Raw genomic sequence first — 14,174 nt, 5'->3', positions numbered from 1 at the left:
TTCATCTTAGACTATGTTCAATGTCTTTTTTTCATTGTTTTTGATGTTGGACTATGTTCGATGTTTTTCCCACAAACCTTTGTATTTTGATTACAAGGAGTAGGGACTAGATTCAATGTTAGTAGTTATTTCTTTTAATATAGATAGAGGGCTTTGGCTATCATTTATACCACATATATTGAAGAGAGAATTGAGATGAAAAAGAAAAAAGATCGATGTGTTGGATAAAATTTGTTAGAGTTTGACGCGATCAAGCTTTAGCCCGAGTAATATTCAATAGGTCTTGAATATTCTCCCCATTACTCGTGTTATAGGTCTAGCACCGAGTAAATATCCCACTGACTTGAATTCTACAATGAATTCACAGCAAATATCCGTTTGTTTTATTTTTTTGTTATTCCGCTTCCGCATTATCGCATCATATGGTATCAGAGCTTCAGCTCTTGATTTTCCTAAATCTAGACGGTCCTAGACGTGTCAAAGCCAAGTTGTTTGTTGAATTTTTGATTGAGATAGGAGTTCAAGGGTTAAACCCAAGCAGGTTGTTTGTGTTAGGTTCATATACCTATTATTAGACTTCTCTAATAGTGAACTAATTAACTTGTTAATTATTTGTTCCTTAGATCTAGTGCATGCATAACAAAATAAGAGATTTATAAGAAAAACAATGTCCCTTACATTGTATATTGGTTCGCAATTAATGGGCACAAATAAGGTCACCTTCCTTATTTGTTCTTGAGCTTAATATGTTGGATGATCCTCCAAAAATCCCAATGTCGAGATTCTCCTCTTGATTGCACCCAAGATTAGCCCTTATCTCTACTAAATAATATTTGTTAGATATTTATTCAGTAATCTACCTTAAATTGATTACTAATACTCATATATTACACTAATAATATTAGTAATCTTTATGAACAATTTTGATTGCATCTTCTCATATTTTTAGAGAAAGATTAAAGAGTAGAGAGAATAATGCATGTATGAATGTTGAATGTGTAAGAGTGTAGAATGAAAGAGCCAAAACTACTTTTAAAATAGTAGTGTGGCCGGCTCATGTAAGGCCAAGGAAGGCATCTTCCTTTTTCTTTTTCTCTTATCAAAGTGTAGGTTGTGTAAGGCTAGTTGTGTAGGTTCTATTATTTATCATTTTATTACATAAAATAAAATAATCACAATCCATTAACACTCCCTCCATTTCGGTCCAACACATAAAATGGACTACCATTTTATTTTGTCAATTTGTCATTTGTCACACAATATGTTACAAGTATTATGTTACAAGTTATTAATTAATTTAATGCATATTTATCACATAAATATCATTTTATAAATTAATTAAATTACATACAACAAATTGACTAGTGATACTTGATCACATAAATAAAATGGGTCATATAATTATAATTCACAACATCTTGTAATTATAATTAACCATTCATTCTCATCTCTATTGTTTCACAAACAATAAACAATTTTAGTAATAAAATATTTCAATTACTAAAATAAATCTTATTTAATCCCATTACAATAAGATATCAATATTCTCTCTCACAAACGAATTATTCAATTTTAAGGAATTGATTAACTTGTATCGTCATACAATTAATCAACTTTACTAATAAGGGCATCATCCTTTAGGTGTGACCTTAAGGGATCAACTGACCACCACCGTCCTACGACAGTAACGTCAAACTCTAGCAAGCCAATCGTTACTGATTAATGTTGATCAGTTGACTATATAAATGAATCATCCCTTACGTATTTTTAATATGAGATTTAATTATGTGATCGCACTATTGTTGAGGACACATACTCCAATAATCTCCCACTTGTCCGAGACAAGTGTGCGTCACCAATTCTCTTGTCCTATTACAATCTCCCACTCAATACAAGGTGTCTCGCAGGTCGTACTTGCATTTGATCATATCTTGAGTGGTTTCCTCCATCTGGAGAGTAACTATCTGACCGGAATTATCTACCGTAGATACCTTCCGAGCGTGGCCACGCATTTCCAGTTCACTACTCCTCGAGTGGCCTTGAGATTTCAAACAACCCTGACAAGGGGTGGACAATTCCTATCGCACTATTCCCTTTGTTCAGCCACAGTTCATCATAACCCAAAATATACCCATTTGACTTCATTTACGACAGTCGTAGAGTATAAATCAAAGCCAAACAGAAATTGTGCCAACTTAGGCGAATAGTCTCTAGTCAAAAGAATTGACTCATAAGAATACTATAGCAGCTCTTGCCACGACCAGGCTTTATGAATTACCAGAACTCTATAAGCGGTCACTGCCCGATAGAGTGTCCCATACAGTCTGCCTATGTGATCGACTAGTCATCCTATATGACTCTATGGCACTTGAACTTGCCATCAATCGCATCACACTCTAGTCACTTCGAGACGTCACCTCATATAAATAACTAGGGGCGAATACCATGTCAATCTATTTCACTTTAACGGGGTTCAATTTGTCTCTACAACCCATTTGGATTTAACAAAGTAAAGGGTGAGTTTAAAGAAACTCAAACCGTAATTGCGATTATCATATATGAATAGTGAATACACTATTACTACTTCATATGTAACACCCCAAGTTATTGTCCCACATCGGGGAATTGAGGAGGTGTGATATGTTTATAAGGGATTCCACCCACTACTTAGTAACAAGGCCTTGTGCTTTTGGGCTTAAGTGAGGACAAGTAATGGGCCCAAAGGTACACATCCCATCTTATTGGGGTTGTGTTACGACCGTGGTGGGTCGGGTTGTTATAAATGGTATCAGAGCGACCCTGCGACCGTGTGGTGAGCCCGTGGTCGGGAGTACCCGGGTCACACAACTAGCGGGGGAGGATTCTGGGCTTGGCTGCGGTCAAGTTGGTGGCACAACGAGGACGTTGTGTTCTTTAAGTGGGGGAGATTGTAACACCCCAAGTTATTGTCCCACATCGGGGAATTGAGGAGGTTGTGATATGTTTATAAGGGATTCCACCCACTACTTAGTAACAAGGCCTTGTGCTTTTGGGCTTAAGTGAGGACAAGTAATGGGCCCAAAGGTACACATCCCATCTTATTGGGGTTGTGTTACGACCGTGGTGGGTCGGGTTGTTATAAAGACTCGAAGTTACTCCCCACTGAATTGTGGCTTTCGTGTTTGTATAAAATGCGATTGACAGGTTGATGATGATTAGATGGGGTACACGGACGAGCTAGTGAGCAAAAGAACCTTGGACTTAGTTTGGTTATATTTTGTAGTAAACCTTTAAACATATGGTTGTGTTTATATTTTGGAGGGACATATGTCTCCCTCTTTTACTTTCATTTGTATCACTTTATTCTCACGACTTAGTATTGTTATGTAAATTAGTTTGTTAGTATTTGCAGGTTTTGGCACTCTTCATTTGGGAATGTTTGCGAATGGTTTAGAAAAGTTTTAAAAATTACAGGTTTTATCTAGTTGAACCAATTACAAACATATCCCGTCAGTTTTTCCGTAGAATTTACGTGTTTATTTAATACTAAAAATGAGGGTGTCACAGTAATACGTAACGAGAACACTTCCGTTCCTCTGATGAGAGTTTGGTTCTGTCGGAAAATTTTAGTTGAAACTCTTGAAAGAATTTTGATTTTTACGATAAGTGACCTTTTAAATGTTTTGGTTACCGATTTCAATTCCAGATTTAGAGCCTAACTTGGCGGTTGAAGAAAGGCCAATCCGGATTCTCGAAAAAGCCAGCAAGCAACTTAGGAGCAAAATTGTACCTCTAGTCCGTGTTCTTTGGCGTTGTGGAAATGTCGAAGAAGAGACTTGGGAGACTGAAGCTTCTATGTTAGCTAAATATCCTGAATTATTCTCGTAAGGTATTCCTTTTTCTTACTCTTTTTCCGCGTTACTAAGCCGTATTTAATCATAATTAGTAAAGATATTATTCTTATATTAGAACTTTAAACTAAAATTTTGAAAATGCTTTTATGATTTTTAATGGTTTTAACATTAATGAGTGTTAAATCTCGTTATTGGAGACGTCCCAATAATGGGTTTTCTCATTTATTGGTGTAGAAATATTTTTGTATTTTGATATGAAATGTGGATGTTCTTGCCTGATCAACAAGAGTATCACCGTTTCATTGAGAAGATACCTATATTTTTCTTATGAATATATTATTAAGATGTTGTTTACTATAATTTCTCCTTCTAAGTTTCGAGGACGAAACTTTTTAAAAGGAGGGGTGATTGTAACACCCCGTAATTTCGGACCGTTATTAGATTGCGAAAGTAATTTATTAATCAAGTTGAATTTAATATTAATGTATTTGAAGTAATAATAATTCAATGAAATATAATTCTATTATATTTTGAAGTAAAGTATTTATTTTGATAGTTTCGAAATGTTTAAAAATAGTTTAAACCATGTAAAAACATTTTATTTCGAAATAAGGGCATATCAGGGAAAATGGCGATTCTTTTGAATATTGGGCAAACGATTTTGGAAATGGGTCATATGAGTACTCAATCTTCTTGTAATCTCGTGTTTAAGAACTTTGGCATTGTCAGAATTTGCATTTGACGAACGGTTCTAATTATCGTCGAAACGAGCCAAAACCGACTAATGAAATTCCGCCAAAAATCCCGCTCCTCTTTCCTTTTGGGCGGCACCTTCCTCCTCCTTCCCATTTCTTCCTAGGATTCATTTGTTCTTGCTTTTGTTCCTCTTGTTCTTGACTCAAAATTCCAAAAAAAAAAATCAAATAGCTTACAATCGTATTTTCATCATAATTTCTTCGTTTCTAGTCCGATTTTCGCAAAATTTATATTTTCGGAATCCTCTCTTCAAGATCTACATCCTAGTATGTTTTAATTTCAGTTTTCATTATGTCGATTTAAGATGATTTTGGGCATAATTTCGGGTTTAATAGTTATTATTGTGTTTTTGTTGTTTTTAATAGGTGAAGATTATGAGGATGATATAGGGGACTCCTATATAGTAGAGGATGATGGGTAGCTACTGTTTTTAGGGTTTTCTCAAGAGTTATTTTGCATTTTTCTAGCTTAAGGTAACATATTTCGAGTTACTCGACGAATTAATGTCACATTCTTTGCTTTTTGTATGATTTTTGTGAATGTTATTTGAGTAGTTTATTTCACATGAAAATAGGTTAAATTCATGTCTTTTGTATGTTTAAGTTCACATATTAGTATGGAAATGAAATGGGGATGATTAATTGATGCTTCAGACGATGTTAAACTGAACAAAAATGGAGAAATGGAGGATTTGGGGTGGCGGCCCAAACGGCCCAGCAGGCCCGGCAGGCCGGCAGGCCCACGGCAGCCTTGGGGTTGGCCCGGGTCGGCCCGATGCTTGTTCCGCGGTTTTTCATGCGTTGTTCGTCGTTTCGGGTTTATTAATGTTATATTTAGTATAAGTAACATATGGGTAATCTTTTGAAATGAATTATGTTAGTAGTAAATATAATGTTAATGGTAAAATTATGCTTATATTGGTAGTTTGAACATGTTAGGATAGGTTATGATATGAAATTGTAATGAATAGGCTTAAAATGAATTTTATAGCGATAATTGCAATGTTGGATGATTATGCCGAAAACCGAGCCCTTAGTCCCTTTGACTGAATCGATGGCAGTCAATTGTGTGATTGGTCAGCCGCGATTGAACCCGTACCTGTCGCAAGGCTCGGGTTGCGGGTAAAAATTCGGTTGGATGAAAATTATTGTGAAAAATGGATAATTGGCTTTATTCTTGTTTTAGGCCATTTATTATGTTTTTAGTTCACATGTGTTGTTGGTTGAATTGAATGGTTTCTTATATTGTAGAAACGGCCTTAGATTCCCTGAAACCTTTAATATTGTTAATATTGCTTGAAATGGAATTGGTATTGAATACTTCTTGCAGGTTGTTGTGTTTGTCATAGATAGGTCTTTATAGTCTTTGACGAGTATATGTTCACTGCTTAATAGCCTTTGTGTTCCTGACTTGGTGGGTTTATATCCAAGTTGGGGCATGACCTCGTTACTTAATTTGAGGGTAAGTGGTCAGTTTAAGTACTAGCCAACCCTTTGGTGGACTCCTTAGGGTACTCACTTTGTTTTAAAAAAAATTGTGGGTCTTGGGTGCGGTGGTGTGTATCCGCATGTCTAGGTCTGCGCAGATTTTAGGCTAGGGTTGTGTTGTGTCTTGGCCATGTTTTGATAGAACCTCTGAGCCAAGATACCGGTTCGATTACCTTCCCTACCTCGTGGTATAGACTCGAGTTACAGAGTGACTATTGACGGTGCTAAGAACTTATGCATGTCTTTGATATATTGCCCTTTCTTGTATGGTGACTTTATGAATTGTAATAGGTGAGATGCAAGCCGGTTACAATTGATAAAGTTTGGATTACTGCTTGTTATATGTTTCACATGATAGTTTAATTTGGTCAGTTTAGTGTTCATATGTTAGAATATTCGATAATTAATTGATTTATGATGTTGTTTACATGTTACATTAAATATGACATTTCGTGGCTGGGAGGACTCGAAGTTACTCCCCACTGAATTGTGGCTTTCGTGTTTGTATAAAATGCGATTGACAGGTTGATGATGATTAGATGGGGTACACGGACGAGCTAGTGAGCAAAAGAACCTTGGACTTAGTTTGGTTATATTTTGTAGTAAACCTTTAAACATATGGTTGTGTTTATATTTTGGAGGGACATATGTCTCCCTCTTTTACTTTGGTTTGTATCACTTTATTCTCACGACTTAGTATTGTTATGTAAATTAGTTTGTTAGTATTTGCAGGTTTTGGCACTCTTCATTTGGGAATGTTTGCGAATGGTTTAGAAAAGTTTTAAAAATTACAGGTTTTATCTAGTTGAACCAATTACAAACATATCCCGTCAGTTTTTCCGTAGAATTTACGTGTTTATTTAATACTAAAAATGAGGGTGTCACATCATATCTTATAATCTTTAGTGTATCTTTTACTCTAGCTGAAATGCAATAAAAGCTTGGTAAGTGGATATACCATATATCCATATATTCCAACTTTATTAATTGCTATTTCCTTCTTTTCAATGTTATATCTAATAACATGAATTTATCTAAGTAGATGTCGAGTCTTCTTACCAGACTTGGGCTCTTTAACTTGAAAGATGCTCCCACTTTTATCACATAACTTGTGATAAAGTAATTTACAGAGGGATTCACTCTTATACCCTATGTTGACCATTTTATCACAATTTACTTAGATTCCTTTTGTAGAATTTGCAATGCGCAAAACTAAAACACTTTTCTAATTTCTTACTTCTCAGTCAATAAGACATCCTAGGATTTCAACAATTTCCTTTTGGTTTGGAAACTATAGTTTGTGCAACACTTCAACATATAACTTAGTTTATCGTCCAAACATATGAACGAATCCTCAATTGTTCTTTAAGGCTTTCACAAGACCATCTTATGAATTAACTTGTTATTGACTTATTATGCTCCTAGCATATACTTCATCACGGCGTGTGCGTGTGTTGTCATACATGATCATTCTAATGGCGGAAACATTAGCAAACGATTTCATGTAATCAACAACTTAATAGGTTCAGTGAACGACTATGACTCCATCATAGTAATTCCACTTTCATCACCTTGAATAACCTACTCAACCTTGTTGATTTTAAACAGATTTGAAAGATCTTATCATCATAAGACTCTTAACACTATGCCTATATTCTCTCACATAGATTCAGAAATTTAGAATACTTTGCACCCTTTCCTAGTCTCCCAATAAATCCTGACAGAAGAGAGCATTTGTAACACCAACGAAATTCTCATTTTGACGTTTATAATTTATTTAACTGTTTAATGACTTTATTTTATATTTTTAAATTAAATAATTTATTTTATTTATTTTAAACACGATTTTTATAAAAGTAATATATAAAAGCTTATTTTATATAAAAATACGTATTTTAGTCGGACAGTAATAATAGTGACAGAAATAATATTAGTTTCTGTCTTAAGTTAATATAGACTCGAGACACTATCTCCGTCTAGCAATAGACCGTCACATTTTTAAATGTGAAACTAATCTACTCTCGACCCATCCCGTGTCGACAACTCATCTCTCAATATAAGCACCCAACTAAAATATTAGTGATTGGTTTACACTCTCTCACAATATTGACCAACCCCAACCCCCTGACCCTCCTTCTCCTTTTGGCATTTCCTGTCATACAAAAACGCAGCTAAGAAAACCAAAATTTCAAGCAGAGCTCATAAGCTCCATTTTCATGACCTTAAAAACCTAGATTCCGTCCCTATTTCTCAACCTTTTTCCTTAATTTTTGTACCATTCTCTTTCTCTTTCCTTCCTCCTTCTTTCAAGGTAATAAAGTCTCATTTTTGTGATGGTTTCGTTTTTTGCCGTCTTATAAAAGTGTCGTCTTTTAGTTTCTTTATTCCGATTTCTTGCCTTTTTATGAAGGATTTGAAGACCCGGAGTAAGACTCGTGCCTTGTGGACAATTTATTCGAAGAATAAGGAGCGTTTAAGGTAACGGTGATAGGTTAGTCGACAAAAATGTCGAAATTCCGTCGTACGTGCTGTTTTGTGTGCCCTTGTTTGATAAAGTTTGATTCTTTATGCTTACCCAATTGTATGCTGAAATAATTATGCATTCCTGTAGACCTTATTTCAATATAATAACATTGGTGATTCCCTGTTGCTTATTCATTGATGGTTCATATCGCGAGTGCATGACTGTCCTTATTTACCCTTGTGGTCCATATGTTGGGACACAATGTGATAACCTCTTAGCATCGTAGTTGACTAGGATAAAATGGGATGCAAGCAAATATATCTGACGATGCTAATATAAAGGCTTCTGGTCGTTTTTACATTGGAAGACTCCATTCCTATAAAGTACTTAATTATACTAAATAAAATTGAATGTTGTTAGTTTTCTACTGTTCTCTGCCACTGCAATTGATTTGTCCTTGTTGAGAGGAAGGTTCTAATAATTACTTACTGTTTTGGGTGTTTTTGGACGCGATTTGTGGGCTAAAATTGTTGTTGGTTCGAGTCAATTCAATAGCTCAGGTCATGTGTACATATCCATGTATGTATTGGGTTGTTTGTATGTAAGAAATTCCACCCCTTTCATGCTTAAACTTTTGTCTTAAGACGGCTTCACAAATTGTCTAGAAACCATGTGTATAGATTGTTGATGGGTGTGTTTTGTGGACTGTCTTTGAGTTGCTTTCTTGGGTGATTTGAGCCAACTTATTAATTTCCGTCTCATGTGTATATACATGTATGATTTGGGTAACTAGTATGGAAGATTGCCGCCTTACTCGTGCTTAGAAACTCGTCTCAAACTCACCCGTGTTGGCCTGAACACCTGTCATACCTAACCGGGACGACCTCCAACACCACTGAAAATATGACAGATGGACCGGCGTCAAAAAATTAGGTGGTTTAGCCACTTGAATCACTCGATTCGGAGTCCGTATGAGTAAATGGCGCCCGTTTTACCGTTTCAAGTTCTATAAATATATTTATCCTTCGTGTATGATGGTTGTTTATGCTTTATATTCGTATCATGACCAAAGTTTTCTCTTGTTGACTCGTATGTGCTTATGGGTGGTTCGGATTTTGGTTTGTTTACGTTTTGTCTCGTGTTTCGTATAACGTGGCTCATAAATATCATTCTTTTACATATTAGGCTTTAATTGTTGGATTCAATCGGATTTATTTGTTGGGCTCCTATGGTCCAAATTGTTGGGCTCTTGTGGTCCTAAATGTTTGGGCTCATTTTGTAACTTGTATTAGATTTGTTGTATTCCGTAAGTTTTCACATAACGTAAACTATTCATTACTAGTTGTTATATTTTATTATTTTACTCAACCGGCATGTTAAATTATGAAGTGAAATATTTATTAATATAATACTTGTATGAAGTATTTATTATAAATACTTAGTTGTAGTGAGTCGTATTCTAGATAATGTCTAGTATTGTTCGGTTGTGAGAGTCTTGATTCTATCGGATACTAGGGGTGAGCCAGAGGCCCTCTAGTTGCGATATGATTCGTCGGGAGTGATGTTCTCATCCGTACATATGGTGATGCAGGCCTTAAGTATGAATGTGACATTAATCATCCCGTCCCTGAGTCTCGGTCCTATCGGATACTAGGGTTGAGCCATAGGCCCTCTAGTTGCGATAAGGTTGTCGGGATTGATGTTCCCATGCATACTTATGGTGAGATGCAAGCCATAAGTATGAATGTGACATTAATAATCCCGTTCTATGTGCTTGTTTGTTGTGCTTGTTTGTTACACTTGTTTGTTGTATTTGGCCATGTTTTAAAGGTAACCGCTGAGCCAGATACTTGTTTTTGTGTCTCGGACATGTTTTAAAGGTAACCTCTGAGTCGGACACTTGTTTGTTGTATTTGGCCATGTTTTAAAGGTAACCGCTGAGCCAGATACTTGTTTGTTGTGTCTCGGACATGTTTTAAAGGTAACCTCTGAGTCGGACACTTGTTTGTTGTATTTGGCCATGTTTTAAAGGTAATCGCTGAGCCAGATATTTGTTTGTTTTACCTCGGACATATTTTAAAGGTAACCTCTGAGTCGGGTACTTATTTGTAGTATTTGGACATGTTTTAAACTTAACCGCTGAGCCATATACTTTATATGTTGTGTCTCGGACATGTTTTAAAGGTAACCTCTGAGTCGGACACTTGTTTGTAGTATTTTGACATGTTTTAAAGGTAACCGCTGAGCCAGATACTTTGTGTGTTGTGCCTCGGACATGTTTTAAAGGTAACCTCTGAGTCGGGCACTTGTTTGTAGTATTTGGACAAGTTTAAAGTAACCGCTGAGCCAGATACTTTAGAGGTCGTGCCTTGGACATGTTTTAAAGGTAACCGCTGAGCCAAGGTACTTAAGGACTTGTGTCTCAGACATGCTTTAAAGGTAGCCTCTGAGCCGGATGCTTTGCTTATTATGTGATGTTAGTAGTCCCATTTCGTGTATTGTATGTTATTTGCCTTTCAAGGTTCATGGCTAAGGTTTCCATTCACGTGTATTTTGATGTTAATCTTATTTATCCGTGACATATGATATTCTATCGTGTTTATAGTTGAATTATCATTTATGACGTTTTGGTTGGATTGTCTCATATGTATGTATCATATGCCTTGTCTATCATTTACTACGCATCTTTTGAATGTAGTCTTATGTCTCAGTGCTTGCATCAAATGGTTGTATTTCTGATGTTTTAATAGGTTCGTGTTTATCTGTGTTTCGACATTTTGTGGCTGGGAGAACCTTGAGTTACTCCCCACTGACTGTGGCGTTCATGTTTACATGAATGACAGGTTCTGAAGATGCTTACGTGGGGAAGACGTGTGGGCTAGCGAGAACTAAACCTTGGACTAGTAGTTGGTTTATTAGGATTTTTTAGACTCCTCTTTTATCTTTTGTCATTCGAGGGATATATTTTCCCTTACCTTTGACTATCGCGTTTGTATAATTTAATCTTTATTTCCGCATTCTTTATTTATCTTTTAGATTTTTATGAACCCGCGCTTTATAAACTTTAAAAGTTTCAAAAATTTCCTAAAATTCCGCATTCTATAAGTTATATTTTCCGCGTTAATGCGGGGGTTCACAGCATTGATACATTATTCTCAATAAGTAATAGGTCTTCAACATATAAGACACGGGAAAAATAATTCTAGCTCCCACTTAACTTCATGTATAATTATGATTCTTCAATCATGTGAATGATACCATTCTAAATTATAACATGAACGAAAAGTATAATCCTTTAATGCTTGCTTAAGACCATTATGGGATCACTTAAGAAAGTTACGCATAATATGTTAGGATTCTTAGATTTTTATCTAAGGTTTTGTGTTCAAAACACATTCCTTTTCTAAATTCCCATTTTAGAAAAGCGAATTTTAATTATCATTTGCCATTCATCATCAAATGAAATGTGGCAATTCCTAACATAATTTATTTTGATCAACATCTTCATGTCAATCTATGCATTTAAGTACTCTAAAGCTCTATTTACCTTAAAGGAACCCTCGCCTTAAAATAAATCTACTTTTAAGTAACAATTTTGGATTGTAATGCTATGGCTCGTATGTAACAAGGTCGATTTGGGACAAGGTCATAATACCATTACTTTCACAAAGCAACATTCTAACAACAAGACATGTGTGCTAAACTCCCACTGAACTATACTCCCACTCTATCTTTATAGATTATAGTTTCATTACTTTCACAAAGTAACATATTAACTATAAGACATGTTTGTGACGATCCAATCTACTCCCACTCCGTCTCTTAGAAATACCTCTATCTTCTTAAGAGATAGCTTTGTTAGTTACAAACATATATGATGGAGTAATTGAAGTTTGTCTAGACGGACGTATTTAGCACATAAAAGACCAGCTCTATCATGGCAGCTTGATTCATGTCATATGCGAGCCTAATCCATGTTATTTGTTAAATAGACTCTCTGTTTCAGGTATCTCCTGGTTGACCATCCGCTTAGAATTACGTGTCCATTTTGGATTGCAAATTCCCAAAATTGAGTTCAATAACTCAATCCAACTCATATTTGTTTGATCTTATGGGTACTGACACTAGGTCATAATCCATATTATAATAAATCAAATTCATTACTTAGATCTTTGCCACTACGATCGGATCGTAATGCTTTAGAATTTTGTTCATTTGGTTCTCTACGTCATTTAGAAATTTCTCAAATTTCTGAAATGTTTCACCTTATATTTGATTAAGTAAATATACCCATATCTACTTAAATCATTTGGTAAATGTGATAAAGTAGTCATAAATTTCCCTTGCGATGATGCTCATTAGAACACATACATCGGCATGTATTAGTCCCAACAAATCACTTGCTCGTGTCCCTTTACCACTAAAGGAAGTACAAATCATTTTTGCGAAGGAGACAAGATTCGCATATTCCATATGATTAAAAATCAAATGGTCTAATAAATCTAGTCAACACTAGCCTTTTAATGCGTTTCTCATTTATGTTACCTAATTGAAAAAGCCAAATGTACAAATCATTAGGATTAATAGTTTGAGTCTTTTGGATCGTATTATGAAGATATCTTTGCTCGAGTTGGAAGTGTCTAAAACATGAATACCATTAAGAGAATTGACTTGGCTCCCAGCCATGTCAATTTTTAAACAAAATACAACGATTGTCTTTAATGGCGAAATATGAATCCTTCCATGTCTAACATGAAATAATGTTTTAGATAAAATGGGTACATAATCACCATTATGTAGATTACAACTCAAAGCTATTAGTTAAAACAAGTACATAAGTCCCTCGTGAAGTGGCGGATACCCTAGCTCTATTTCCTTGTCGGAGATTTATATCACTTTTGTTTAGCTTTTCCACATTTCCAAGTCCCACTTGGAGTAATAAGTCCAACTTTGATATCTCCCAAATACTTGGGGCAATTTCGCTTCCAATGGCCCATTGATGTGACTCTTAATTGTGCACATTTAGTCCCCTATAATTGAACCTATTTTGCATACTAATATAGCATTTCATGGCCATTTTATCCGTCAATTCACTACTACAATATGAGGAAAAGAGATCATTAATAAATAACCAAGTAAGTAAATAAATGGTCTCTTTTATCTAAGAAATTAGGTTTCAACATTGAATGGTTTCTAATCAAATATCAAAGAAACCATCTCACTAAAAAATGGTTCCTTAAATAAAAATATAAAAATATAATTTTACAGCTAGACATCACTCTCGTGTCCATATACTCAGTCGATGACTTCTCTCTAAAAACCGTATCCCTCTCATTCCTCTCTTCTAAGCATCACATGAAGCTGTCGTCATAAACATGTTGTTCATCCTTGTTTTTGGTAGCAGCCTTCTCCTCCATCACCAGTCTACTCTCGCTCAGGCATAATCGCTCAACCACAGTTCAATCAATTACAAGGGTTTTCCCCAAATCTCAATTTTTAATTAGTAAAATCAGATCGGTGAGTTATATAATCTTTATTTGTCTTATAACCATTAAATTATTAGTCGATTTCCCTATTTATAAGTATTACTAGACCGATTCTTTGGTTTCTGTTACTGAAATTCATAATTACTCA

This window comes from Silene latifolia, chromosome X (assembly GCF_048544455.1).
Source record: "Silene latifolia isolate original U9 population chromosome X, ASM4854445v1, whole genome shotgun sequence".
Classification (NCBI taxonomy): Eukaryota; Viridiplantae; Streptophyta; class Magnoliopsida; order Caryophyllales; family Caryophyllaceae; genus Silene; species Silene latifolia.
The sequence above is the reverse complement of the archived record's forward strand: the minus strand, read 5'-3'. Positions refer to the sequence as shown.